We start from the raw sequence: 13,742 nt of genomic DNA on the forward strand, positions 1-13,742 counted from the left end.
TGGTGACGAAATGTCACACGATTGCCTTTACACTACAGAACAAGAGACTAAAGGTAGAATTGATTTGAAAAACACGCCTTTGAGTAGCCCACAAGGAGAGCTATTTTGTGATGGCTCCTGTTTCAAACTTCCGAATGGTACATCCACGGCTGCTTATGCCGTCACTACCTTGAGTACGATTGTGGAAACCAAAAGAATTATGCATAATTCCGCGCAGGCCCCAGAAATTATAGCATTAACTCGAGCTTGTGAACTTTCTGAAGGGCTTACAGTAAATATATATACCGACAGTCAGTATGCCTTTGGGGTAGTTCACAACTTCGGTAGACTTTGGAAAGAATGAGGTTTCTTGACCTCACATGTCACAAAAATACAGCACGACACTTTATTAGTGCAATTACTTTCAGCGCTCGCACTCCCTGTTCAGTTAGCCATTGTAAAATGTACAGAACATCAGAAGGTTACAGATGATATAGGAAAAGGGAATGCTTTGCTGATCAGATAGCTAAACAAACTGCCACTGATTCTAGTTCAGAAATGTATGCTGTAAGGGAAACTGTAAATGTTTGCACTTTTGGTGAAAGTATCGATTCTGTAAAAGACATTCAAGCAGATGCTACTGTAGAGGAGACCAAGAAATGGGTCGAGGGTGCAGGGAGATTGGATGGTGATGGGTGTTGGGTGGACAATGTAGAAGGAAAATGGTTACTCCCTGACACCTATATTACAATGATGGTCATTATGGCTCATGGTCCGACCCATGTCTGTGCACGTAAATTGACTAAAATGTTACACAGTGTATGGGCCAATGATAACATTTTCAAAATTGCGGATTGCTTTGTCCAAGGGTGCATGGTCTGCTTTCAGCACAAAGTAGGAAAAGGTACCTCGACTCCTAGAGGAAGTTTCGCTCCACCTTCTGTTCCGTTTGAGGTCATCCACTTTGATTTTATTGAGATGGAACGTTGCAACAATCTTAAATACGTGTTGGTTGTCATTTGTGCATTTAGCAAGTGGGTTGAGGCCTTCCCTGTTAGAGATGCAACGGCCATAACCACGGCAAAAAGTCTGTTGAAAGAGTTCTTTCCTAGGTTCGGGCTGCCGAGAGTCATCTGGTCGGATAATGGACCACACTTTATCGCTGCTGTAATCCTACAAATATGCGAAGGACTGCAGGTTGATAAACGGTTCCATTCGGCCAGACATGCCCAAAGTGCCGGATTAGTGGAAATGCATAACGGCATTATGAAGACCAAGCTCGCTAAGACGTGTGCTGGTACCAAGTTAAAATGGCCGGACGCCTTACCGATCGTTTTGCTGTCGATGAGAAAAACCCCTCAAACTAAGACTGGGCTCTCTCCCTTTGAGATGGTAATGGGGAGGCCTGCTAAGATTTGGGGTATGCCAAAGAGTCGCTCATTGTGGGATGTAGAGAATGTGCTTCTTTCAGATTACTGTAACAAGTTGACTAAAAATCTATTTTCGATTTATCACCAGGTGCGAGAGGCATTACCTGTACGGTACTAGGGTCCCGGTCACACTCTACGACCGGGGGACTGGATCCTCACGAAAGTTTTCGAAAGGTCGTCTTGCCTTGCACCTCGGTGGAGGGGTCCCTACCAAGTCCTGCTAGTCACCCAGACTGCGGTGCGGGTAGCGGGGTGAAAGAACTGGATACACGCAACGCACACCAAACGGATCCCGCAGCCCGTGCCATACGATACAGAAGACACAGAATCCCTTTCCAATGCTGTAACTAACGTGCCCGAAACAGCAACAACCGACAAGAGAGTATCGGAGACCGTGCCAGAGTTCGTAAGGCCAGACAAAACGGCCATCTTGTCTCTGCACTCTCCAACAGTGGTACTCCGGGATCATCCATTTTCTGATCCCATTTCCGTTCACTTGCCACCTCCAGTGGAAAGTGACGACGTACTGCTTTCTGATCCTTTAGCACCGGAAATTTTGAAATATAATTTATGTCCAAGAAGATAAACGTACGGCACGGTTTGACAGTGCGATTGAGGAAATCATTTGAGGGCTTGCCTTTTGGCCCGACTATACGAAAGGATTCTGTTGGCTAAGGGTTGTGGGAAAGACATTAAGAAGACGCGCGACTGGAGTCACCAGCAAATGAACAATTGGTGTTTTTTCGATTGAAGACTACGATGCCTGCATCCGCTACTGTTCATACCGAACCTTTAGATAAATATGTGACTAGCAGAGACAATGATCAAGCGTGTAAGGGGACCCCGAAAATGTATTGTTGCCTTTTTGTAATAATAACTGGGTTTTTAGTAACTACTGGTTTTGGGTTATGGTACCTGTATCTGTTTTACCCACTCCTTCCGTGCAATTGCATACCTTGTCGCCTAGAGATTCTTTGCATAGACGGAACTGTCAGAATAATACTCTTTTGTTAATAATGAATGCCACTCATGCAATTTTTAATAGGACCAACTGCTGGATCTGCTCGCATTTACCGCAACATGGGGATAAGGGGCTAGGTTGGTACATTCATCCTTTACCTTCGACGACTGCTTGTTATGCTTCTCTTAGAGCACTGTTCTTTGGCCGTTGGAATGACAGCATCTCAGGGAACTTTGATGGTACAAATTTGAATAGCTTTGAAAAACGTGTTTTGATGCCCCAGGGATGCTCGCTTTTTGCAAATAGGAGTAAGCCAAACGTTGCTTCTGTTAGGCCCTCTGATAGATTGTCTCGTCCTTTTCAGTCTTTAATCTCTTTCAAAATGGTTCCTATAGGCAATAAGGATGCCACGCCTCCATCTTATTCTGTTAACCATAGCCCCGATTCAGTTTCCTTCTGCATACAGAGGAATGGAACACGGTCAATGGGGGATTTTAGAAGTTGCGCCAACGTTGCGAATTTGACTAATGAGAACATACCTCTGTATGTAGGTGAACCTGTCTATTTCGTTTGCGGTAATGTGGCATTTCCATGGTTGCCCAGGGATTGGCAAGGAACTTGCTATTTAGGGATTCTATTACCTGGGGTATTCATTGCCAGTACTGCAGAAATTTCGAAGACTCGTCCACGACGAGATGTGAAGGGGGATACTCCAGCGCAAACTCTAGGAGACAAAATGAAATCCTTTGTGCCATTTTTTGGGCATATTATGAATTCAGAAGACATCAGGGGACTAGCGAGAGTACTGGAGAGAACCATCAGCCGGACCACGGACATACCCTATAATATGACGTTAGAACAGAAAGCGATAAGATTAGTAGCTCTTCAGAACCGGATGGCATTAGATGTCATTCTGGCTGAGCGTGGAGGAGTATGTAAATTAGTGGGGTCCGCTTGCTGCGTTTACGTACCAGACTCCTCTCCAACGATCTTTAGGGCAATCCAAAATCTACATGTTCTTAGTTCGGAAGTGCATGTTCCTGAGGGAAACTGGGAATTTAGTGCATGGTTTTGGGATCTCCTACGGTCGTGGGGATGGAAGTTGCTTTCGGCCTTGCTTATTATCTTGGGTAGTTTACTGTTCCTTTGTTGTTGTATACAGTGTCTCCCTGGTATATGTTTGATATTAGGGGGATGTTGCGCGCAAGCAACAAGTGTATTAGGGCATAAAATATACGCCCCAGATAAGGTTTCCAAGGAGTACGTGTTGAAAGAAACTCTAGAGTCTGATCTAATGGCAATAGATATGTCTGCTAATGATTCGGGGTGTATAGACGTTGAAATGTGGAGTTAGTCGGAAAGTGATTGGAAGTAGTTTGGCGCTGGGCATAGGGCAAAAGGCAGGTTTGTTAAAACTGATATAATATTGTTTCGTCCTCATTGCATATATTGGCCTATGCCCAGTCGCTTTGCGAGGAAATCCGCATCGCAAGGTTGTGACCTTAAGTTAATCAAGCCTCCATTTTAGGTGAAGGCCGCCATTTTAGTTTGTCGTGCAAAGTCACCCTGTGGCCTAAAATGGCCGACCTGTGTTCTCTTGTTCTTACTTAACCTTTTCAACCTCTGTAGGCGAGTTAATGTCCAACCTGCCTGCAGGCTACATGTTAGGGTCATGTAGACCTTGTCCTTTGTTGACCTCAGGATCAGGGGATTACTTGAATCGGCGATGTTAACCCACAAGTATACAAGAACAATAACGCTATTTAAACATGACATACGAAACATCTGTTTGACCTGCATTGAAGCAAATGTGTAAAGAGTGTAAAGTTAAACCCAGAGAATAATAGTATTTGTTGGTAAATGTATTAACAAGTAAACCGCATGCACAAGATATGTAAATTAGGAATGAACCTGGCGCGAACCCTAGCCCAGTACATGATTAATTTGTAGGAGGCTGGACATCGGTATGAAGAAACTGTATAAATATGCTGATGTTCAGCTAGCAATTCCTGTTCACTGCTCACATTGAACCTGCTGGTGGTCTCTGTGATGTACTGATGGCAAAATAGCTTTTTTTGTACTTTGTTTTGTAAACTGTACAGTGTTGCAATAAAGATTCTGGGAATCTTTACAAGCCTGTGTTGGTGTATTTCTCTTTGCTTGGTGTAAAAGCCTTAATATTGTATTTTCTGATTCCACAATGGTTTTGCAAAAGAGCCTATGTTTTCTTTTTTGACAAGTGTCATAATGTAGGTACAAATAATAGTGATATACCTTTGGTGACTGAGATGTAGCCTGTGGCCATGGGCAGGGGCCACATTGTTTGGGTCATGGAATAAGGTCATGATCCAGACAATCTGGCTACTGGCCATGACCACGATGGACAACACATGGGTTTAAAGTGGCCATGTCCACCTTGGTCCGCCTTTGTCGTAAAGTTATTTGAAGGTGGGATATCTTTGAAAGGGAAGAAAAATGTGCTTGTGGTAATATGGTCATAAGGTTCTCTCTTTGCCTTCTGCATGCTGCCATGGAAATCGAAGGGGGGCCCTGTATGGAACCCTGCCTTCCCTTTCCATGGTGGCAATCTTGGAAAAGGATTTTCCTTCCTACACCGTTGTAGGAAGAAACATCATTTTTTTTAGCACCCCGGGTTCCCGCTTTGGGAACCTGGGGTACTAATGGCCTTCATCCAACTTTGCAGGGGCTGGAATGGGGCGATAATGGTCCAGTGACCTGGTTACCCACCATTGCTTCGCTTGGGCTGATATCTTGGGCTGTCGGGCTGGAATCCACTGTTCCAGTCCCTGGAACGGGGGATGAATGCCACAATATTCCCATTAACATAACACAACATGCTAATGGAAATGTTGGAAAATCTTATTGAGTCTATGTACTTTACTGAGAAATGTAAAGTAGATGGAGTCAGTTTTTTTTTAAGTTCTATTTTTTAACTGGGAAAGGTGGTTTCTAAAGGACCATTTCTTTTGTTGTTTTTTTAAGTATTATTTTTGGCAGGAGAGCTTAAATCAAAAGGTGGAGAGGGAAAAGAGGGAAGATTTACCAATCCCTAATATGGACGGGCAGGTGGACAGGGGAAGATGTTGCACATGTGTTAATTCTAAGGTAGGGGGCAGTGTTTCTCATGCTCCTTGATTACAGCTTCAAAAGCACTTTGAAATTGCTTCCCTCTGCAGAATGATGTGTTATAGTATATACACAGGACTGTTGTCTTAAAATAATATGGATCAACAGCATCTTTTATTGCTTTCAAGGTAGCTCGTGGGATTTTGTGTCCCACTGAGGTAGGCTGTGTGGTTACAAAATTGGTTGAGGAAGATGAGGTGGAGGAAGATAGGCTTCATAGGAACAACCTTTCTGAGAGCATTGCGGTCATTGGATTTGGCATGGCAGCACATGGAGGTGGTCCCCTAGGAGTACTGTCCAGGGAGTCTGCAACTACTCAGTGCATTTCACTTTGGCAGCTTTAGCCTTTGGTACATTCCCAAAAGTGGTAAATAATTACCACACCCATGATTTCCTCTGTTTGCTAGAGGTAGGCACTTGCTCTAGCTCATCTTCTTGATCCTCTTCTTTGTCTTTGGAAGTACTGCGCTTTTTGTTGTTGTGATGGTCCTCCAGCTGGTGGTGGCGGTGGCTCTTGGGGAGGAGGGATGGCAATAGATGATGCCTATTTAAGATAAATACCAGTTTTGCTAATATTCTTCCAAGTACATGCTTTGTACTAGATTGTTAATGGATAATGAGTAAGAATAGATGCCGGAGCTGTGCCAGGGTACATTTTGAGCTTGAAAGTTCCTAGATCAGTAGCAAATGCAGTTCCGAACTGTCCTCGAAGCACGGACCCAATTGCGAAGTGCGGACGTGTTTGCAAACACATCATCATGCCGTGCGCAAGCACATGGTCACGTGGCACTGTCCGGAAGGTCCGCAATGACATCAGATGCTCGCGGACTTCGACGAACACAAAAACAGTGGAAAAAGTTGCAAAAAGTGTATAGAAGTGTTAAAAATGATAGTAGCATGAGGGAAATGCTAGAGTTTTAAGGTGAAACTTTGTAAATTGGACACAAATCTTGCTATATTGGAGTAAGTATGATATTAGTACGTTGTAGGAAAATAGCGTGCACTGGTAAACACGCATGAAATTCACTGAAAAATCTTTGTTAAAGGAGCATTATGGTTAAGTTGCACTCATAAAAAAACTATAAAATTCACTGAAAAAACTTTGTTAAAGGGACATTATCATTAACTTGCACTAATAAAAACCGATGAAATTCAACAAAAAATCTTTGTTAGTGGGACATTATGGTTAAGTTGCACTAATAAAAACCTATGAAATTAATTGAAAAAACATTGTTAAAGGTACGTTATGGTTACAAGTAAAAACTGAAAAACCTCAGAAATTTACCTGTTATGGTAAGCTAAGCAACCATAACTCGCGCCACCACCAAGCACTGCAAAGACTAACACCCAGGACATCAAAGATGACATCACAAATGTCATTGATGACATCATAAGTTAAATGCATTTTGATTAAAAGTCCCTATAAGGGGTTGTGTTTATAATGTTGGTAACAAGATGTCAGGGCTGATTGGGATAACTATCATGAACTACTTAATGTATTAATGAATGTACTCATCTAAAAACATTGTATTGGTGTGTTGTTGTTAATACAGAAACCTAATCATATATAAACATAGGCAATGACTGTAGCATGCACCATAGAAGTACAATATTTATTATCTTGTAATTTTGGAAAGTACAATAAGGAATGCTACCTTATGCAAGTTCTGAGTAATGTTAAACATGTAATAACTAGGTAACAATTCAAGAGTTACTACACATCAGAAAATTTTAATTACATTAAAGTTTATCTTCATGTATACACATGAATTGTGTGTTTGATGCCTGCTTATTTCCCCATGTATGTGCACTATTAGGTGAGAATAAACCCTAAGGAACGTACTTTAAGAATATATGATAAGGTTTATATCTAGAGATACAGCACCTTTTCAATTTTAATATTCTGACTGTCAGTGAACAAAACCACCTGGCCTATATATGTCAGTGAACAAAAACAAGTGGCCCCGATATGTGATGTCATCAGTGATGTCCTCAATGACATTTGTGATGTCATCAATGACATTTGTGATGTTATCTTTGATGTCCTGGGTGTTAGTCTTAGCAGTGCACGGTGGTGGCGTGTGTTATTGTTGCTTAGCTTACTATATCTGGCAAATTTCTTAGGTTTTTCGGTTTTACTTGTAACCAAAACGTCCCTTTAACAACGTTTTTTCAATTAATTTCATAGGTTTTTATTAGTGCAGCTTAACCATATCATCTCTTTAACAACATTGTTTCATTGAATATATACACATATATACAGTGTTTGATATTAAAAGTCTGTGGTGCTCCAATACTGTAAAGCATTGCCAAGCATGCAGGGAGAAATAAATATAAATCGCTCTGTGTGTGAAACTGTTTTTGCAAATAGAGAATTGTTGCATATTATTTAAATTAAACTTCTTGTAAAGTATAGGGCCAAGCATATGATCGGTCAGGTTTCAAGGTACTACGGGCCTCATTACAAGTATGTCAGAGCGGTAAAGAATTGGCAGTAATGGAATTACCGTCAAAGTTCCCGCTCTACTACGAGTATGGCCCTGGAGTGGAGGGTTTACCTCCAGCATTGTTCTGCAGGTGAATCCTCCAACTCTCCACCCAGAAATCTGCAAAATAGGATGAATTACTGCAGCGGCATTACCAGCACGGAAATTCCGCCCAAAAAAAAAAAAACATAGAGTGCTAAGGAATCATACTAAATGGGGATTCACACCGCCACCGCTGCTTGTAATCCAGCAGTAATTCTTCCGGATCAAGTGGCAGTAATGGTAATTCGGTTGGGTGGTATTCCGCCAGATTTACTGCAAAGAAGGAAAACTGTACATGTTGTGTGGTTAGAGAGTCTCTGATCTGTGTTATCCTAAACAAACTGCCATTTAAAATGTGTGTAAAAAGTGAATTGTTAGGCTAGAAACGCATTCAGGCCACGGAGAGAGGTGGCGTGATTTGTGATTTTGTACAAATATGAATATTCCTATTCATTAATAAATATATATTCTTTCTACATACTGGCCTGAATCTTGGCTTATCCATGGCTATGGGGCAAGGGCTGATATTGGTGTAATATGGTTCATAGACAGGGAACGAGTGAATTCTAGAACAGGTATTTTGCTGAGGTGATTTTGATTGGGGTGGGAAAGAATTCCCTGAATTAATTGTTGCCCCATATATATTTCCTACACATATGCAAAAAGTATGTGAAAGGACGATGGGGTGGTTGAAGGCAGACACGTAAACAAACAGTGAATGTTTTGAACTAAGAAGCAGAATTTTTTAAATAATTTTGACAGGCTGTACTTCTATGGTTGTTTCCTGTAAAAGTCTGCCAACAGATTATTTACATGTATTATTAATCATCATTTATAATACGTATCTCGTCAATGATGTCAGCAAACAGAAGGTTTACCCTAATCCTTGAACCATAAACTGCAAGGTGCTGAAAACATTTTTTTCGGATCCAAATCGTTGTACACATAATCGCAGTACTCTGTTCATGGGAAGATAGTGTAAGGGGTTAATAGTTTTAAATGACCTGTGATAAGTGTCTGCTAAAGTTTGTACTGCTTTTACCAGGATCCTAAGTGCCTGATTCATGGAATTTTTTGCGAGTGCAAAGTGACTCTGCAATGCCAACAAACACCCTGATTCATGGAACAGTGTGAAGTGACTTTTTGCCGTGCAAAGTCACTTTGCACTGCAAAAATACACTCTGTACAGTTCCATGAATCAGTGTTTGTGTCTGCAATGCAAAGTCACTTTTCAGCAGTGCAAAGTCACTTTGAACCGGGCAAAAAGTCCATGAATCGGGAAATGACTGCTATTCTTCAGAGTTTGCAATTGAAGAAGTCCACTTGTGTTCCCATTTCTGAACTGCACTAATGTTCCCATTCGCAGTTATTTACACCTATCTTGCTAGATTAAATCCTTTACTGGCTGTCACTTTTCTGAAATAAAACAAAATAAACAGTGACATTCTCGCCTAATAAGTACAGCAACACTGCAGTAACTTAGCCTACTTAGCAGCCCCCTGTCATTTTGCTCTTTGAATTTATGTAAAAGTGTTGTTGTTTGTATGCAAGGGCTTCAAAGTGTCTCTAGATTAGATAGGAAGGTAGACAGATGAATTGAAGATAAAGAGGTAGCTAACTGGGTAGATATGTAAATGCATATATACATACACGGCCACATAGCTCATTGGCAGACAGAATCTAGATATATATGTACATAACTTGATGAATACAAGATACCTAAATCGGTATATAGGTGGAAGGGGATCGATAAATAGGTTGTTTGCTAAATAAATAGAGAGGATATTTCGATAGAAGATAAACAGATAAACGAAAGACAAAAAGGTTCATACATAGATTAACAGATAGGTAGTAGCGATAAATCGGTAGGCCGGCAGGAGTGGTCAGGGGCAAAGTTTTTTTTGGAAGCAAGACAACGCAGATGAACACAGGCTCTAATCCCAGTCCCGCACTTAGACACTGGTCTCCAATTTGAAGTTCAGTATACAAGATGAATGAATTAATTGGATACATAGGGTCTGATTTACACAAATATTTTAACATGGGAAAGTCCCATTGAAAAATGCTTGTGAATCAGGTCCATAGACATATAAAAGATAGACAAGTCAGTAGATAGATAGATAGATAGATAGATAGATAGATAGATAGATAGATAGATAGATATTAGGACATTATGAATGCCATTTTGCAGGTTAGAAGACTGAAGTCCTCAATAGAAAGAGCCGCTAGTAACCTCAGACTTATTTTCCCTAATACGAAATAATGGGCCGCATTCTAAGTCGAGCGGTCTGGTAAAAAAGTGCTGGTATTTGTGGATACCGCCACTTTACTAGAACGCCCGACTACGGATTGTCTTGAGGGGCACCTGGGTTACCTCCAACTAAAAGCTGGAGGTTAACAAGGCGCCCTATTGTTAATATAAGCCGTTAACGATGGCAAATCCCCTCATGAAGTACTATGGGACTCCACGAATGGGGATGAACACTGTCCCGCCGGCACTCGTAATCTACCACCAGGATACCGGCAGGGTCAGAATGGGGCCCAATATATTTTGGGCCTGATTTGCAAAGTGCTTTACAATCACTCAATCCTGATTTACAAAGCGTTTTACAATTGTGCAATCCCATTGGAAAACGCTTTGTAAATCAGGCTAATTGTCTGTTTCAATGCCATTAAAAACTTCAGTTGTCTAACTAGGTAGATGTGCTGTTTGTTTGGAGTTGTCTGTGGACATCTCCTCTGCTTATGGTTTCACAACAGCTTCACGTGTGCCTACACTAGCAGACGTACAAACATCCATCGGGGTCACGTGAGATAGATGGGCATTAGCTGCCATGTCAGAGAGCTGTCACATATTGCAGAAATGCCGAATGTAGCACGTTTGGTTCACGGAAAAGTGGAAGGGGGGGTCCTGGGGGGCTAGGCGGGTGGAGGCATTTGCTTGGAACTCTAAGCGACATGCAAGGTCGGACTGGGGCATACCATTGTCTCGGCACCAATGAAAAAGTGCCTCACTGTCGAAAAATGGCAGTTCATTCCTTTTGTGATAGACTCAGTAGTACCCTAGGGGGAGTTCTTTGGTCAAATGTGTTGAAAATTCTGCATTTGAGAGGATTGGTGTTCCGCACACTGATCAAAACTACTAGCCGCGTAGTGAATTAACTAATGAAAGTCACGTGGTCCACTTTTGCCAAACAAGCGCCCATTTTGACGAAAAAAAATACTGGCCCACACTAACCTGTTGGGCATGCAATTCGGGCATTTCCCTGTTGCCCTATGGGCCAGTCCGAACATGGCGAGATGTTAAAAAGAAATTCCTTTGGGACCCGTGTTGAGACTGGAGCAGGTACTGTAAAAAATGAGCCATTCATCATATGGAAGAGACTCCTATGACTCCATTCCAAAAATCCACAACTGCAATTTCTGTGCTTTTTTGACTGAAATAATGAATGAATTGCAGTGGTTATATAATCACTGACCATAAAGTTGAGATAAAGGACACGTACGCACAACACCTACTGCATACGTTGGCGTCTGATAAAATGTTCGGTGTGAACGTATTCTTAGTTCACAATTAATTTCCATAGTGATTGTTCCCATGGAGCGGGAAGACCCGCGCTAGTCACCATATATGGCAGGAATGTAAATGTCGGTGCCCTCCCGTGGCAGCCTGTCCCTCCAGCTCGGGTTTGTTTGTTCATGTCAGAGGGCCGTAGATTTGTGCTTGACACGCAGTGTGGAGCCTGAGAGCGACAGTCATGAAGTAGCTTATGGTCTGGTAGGCCCTGCCAATCCCAGAGCAGTGTGGCGCTGGCGTTGTGGCTGCCTGTGTCACACTCGGCATAGCGTTTCGTGTGTACAGCTGTGGGGTGACCCCTCTCAACCCCCGGCGGCGCCAGTGCCTTTCCTTCCTCTGCGCAGCTGTCTCTCTATGCCCGGCTCCCGGTGGGTCTGGGGACCTGTCTGTGGGCGTGTCTTGTGCTAGTCCTTCTATATCAGCCGGTTGCAGAGGAACTCTTGCTTCCATTATGCTGGCAACAACTATCCTGACGGAGCAGACTGCTGGCCTGGACAATGCCACTGGCATTTCTCCTCACAGAGTTCAACAACAGAACGTACTCTAGAGCTGCATATTGAAACTTTTGAGGCATTACAAAGCGAATTGCCTCTTATGAAACGCCAATAAACAAACCAAAACGAGTTTGAAGACAGGCATTTTCCAGAACCGTCTGTGTCGACGGGACACAGGAAGATCTGTCTAGCGTGGAAAAGCCTGACACACAGCTTTATCAGCCCTACACATTGTGGTGCATTCTGGGATTTGTAGCTGCATGTATCTTCGATAGATCAACTTAAACTTCTGATGTCAATGATTTGCAAAATGGAAACCTGGTTCTAGAATGTTGGCGCCCGAGTGACCCGTGGCCGGTCTTCCGTGGGTCCCAAAACATCACGTGCTTCCCACATAGCCCACACCAAACTGCCTCTGGATTTCCCCACGTTGAAATCATTGATGAAAGGCACATCGATGTGTCATTTTTCATTACAATTGAAGACCACAACGAATGCAAATAATTTTACATCGCATTTTTTTCAACTACACGATTTCAAATGTAGGAAGCGTTCACTTCGATCATCTTCCATCTAATACAATTCTTTCTGGGCTGCATGTAATGCCCCCGTTGTGTAAACATACACCAACGCAGTAGGATTCACGTTTAACACAGGTGGGGTTCATTGCTGAAGAACATGGCTCTGTTTTTCTTTAACGCACGCGGGTGACACAAGTCGACATAACTTTAATGCTTAGATGTAATCAAAACACTAACTAAATTGTGTCTAGCCCTCAACGAAGGACTACACTCTCCCAGGGTGGGGTGGGAGAGTGTGGGGGATAGGACCCTAGGGGAAAGTGTTCCGCCACCCAGGGGAGTTGCTAGGTCTGGAAAAGACCCGGGGCTAAGCTGATGTCAGTACTGTTGGGATTGGGGGCTAACTAGTCTTTTGGCTGTAGCTCCTGAGATTCTATCCGGGGCTACAACCAAAAGATCAGGGGCTATAGCCCACTTAGCCCCCCCCTAGCAACGCCCCTGCCGCCACCTATCTAACAGGGATAGATGAAAGAGGAAAATAACCCTCAACTAAACTCCAATCAGTCATATAAGCCTCCTTAATGCATGGTCACCAGTGAGATCTTACTCGATTTCACCTCTGTGCTCGTCTCCTAGAACGCAGACTGCATAACCAGCAAGCAGCTCCCATGCTCTCTTTGATTATTGCTGACCAAACAAAGCATTCATAAAGCAAACAGTAAAATAAAAAACACACGTAAAGAACTCATTGTCGCTATGCATATCGCTTCTGCGTTTGTGGGGGGAGTTCAACTTTATTGTACCCAACCCCAGTGTGCATCATTGTGATGTCAACCCAAATTAATTGTTCATTACTGTCGAGGAATGAGCAACAATGCCTATAAAAAAATGATCAGGCATCCCTATAGCTTCAGTCAAAATGGGTATCCCAAAGTACGGGGCGACCGATTTCAGTGGCCAAAGGACGTGCCAGGTTCTTCAGGACCAAAACACAACCGCTCTCATTTCAAACGGAGGTAATCTCTTTTGCACACATTTAGGAAACTCAGGAGGCCTTTAAGGACGTCTACAGGTGACACGGAAAAGGATTCAGTATCCTGAGCGG

The sequence above is a fragment of the Ambystoma mexicanum genome, chromosome 1q, assembly GCF_040938575.1.
Source record: "Ambystoma mexicanum isolate Mex_15411 chromosome 1q, UKY_AmexF1_1, whole genome shotgun sequence".
Classification (NCBI taxonomy): Eukaryota; Metazoa; Chordata; class Amphibia; order Caudata; family Ambystomatidae; genus Ambystoma; species Ambystoma mexicanum.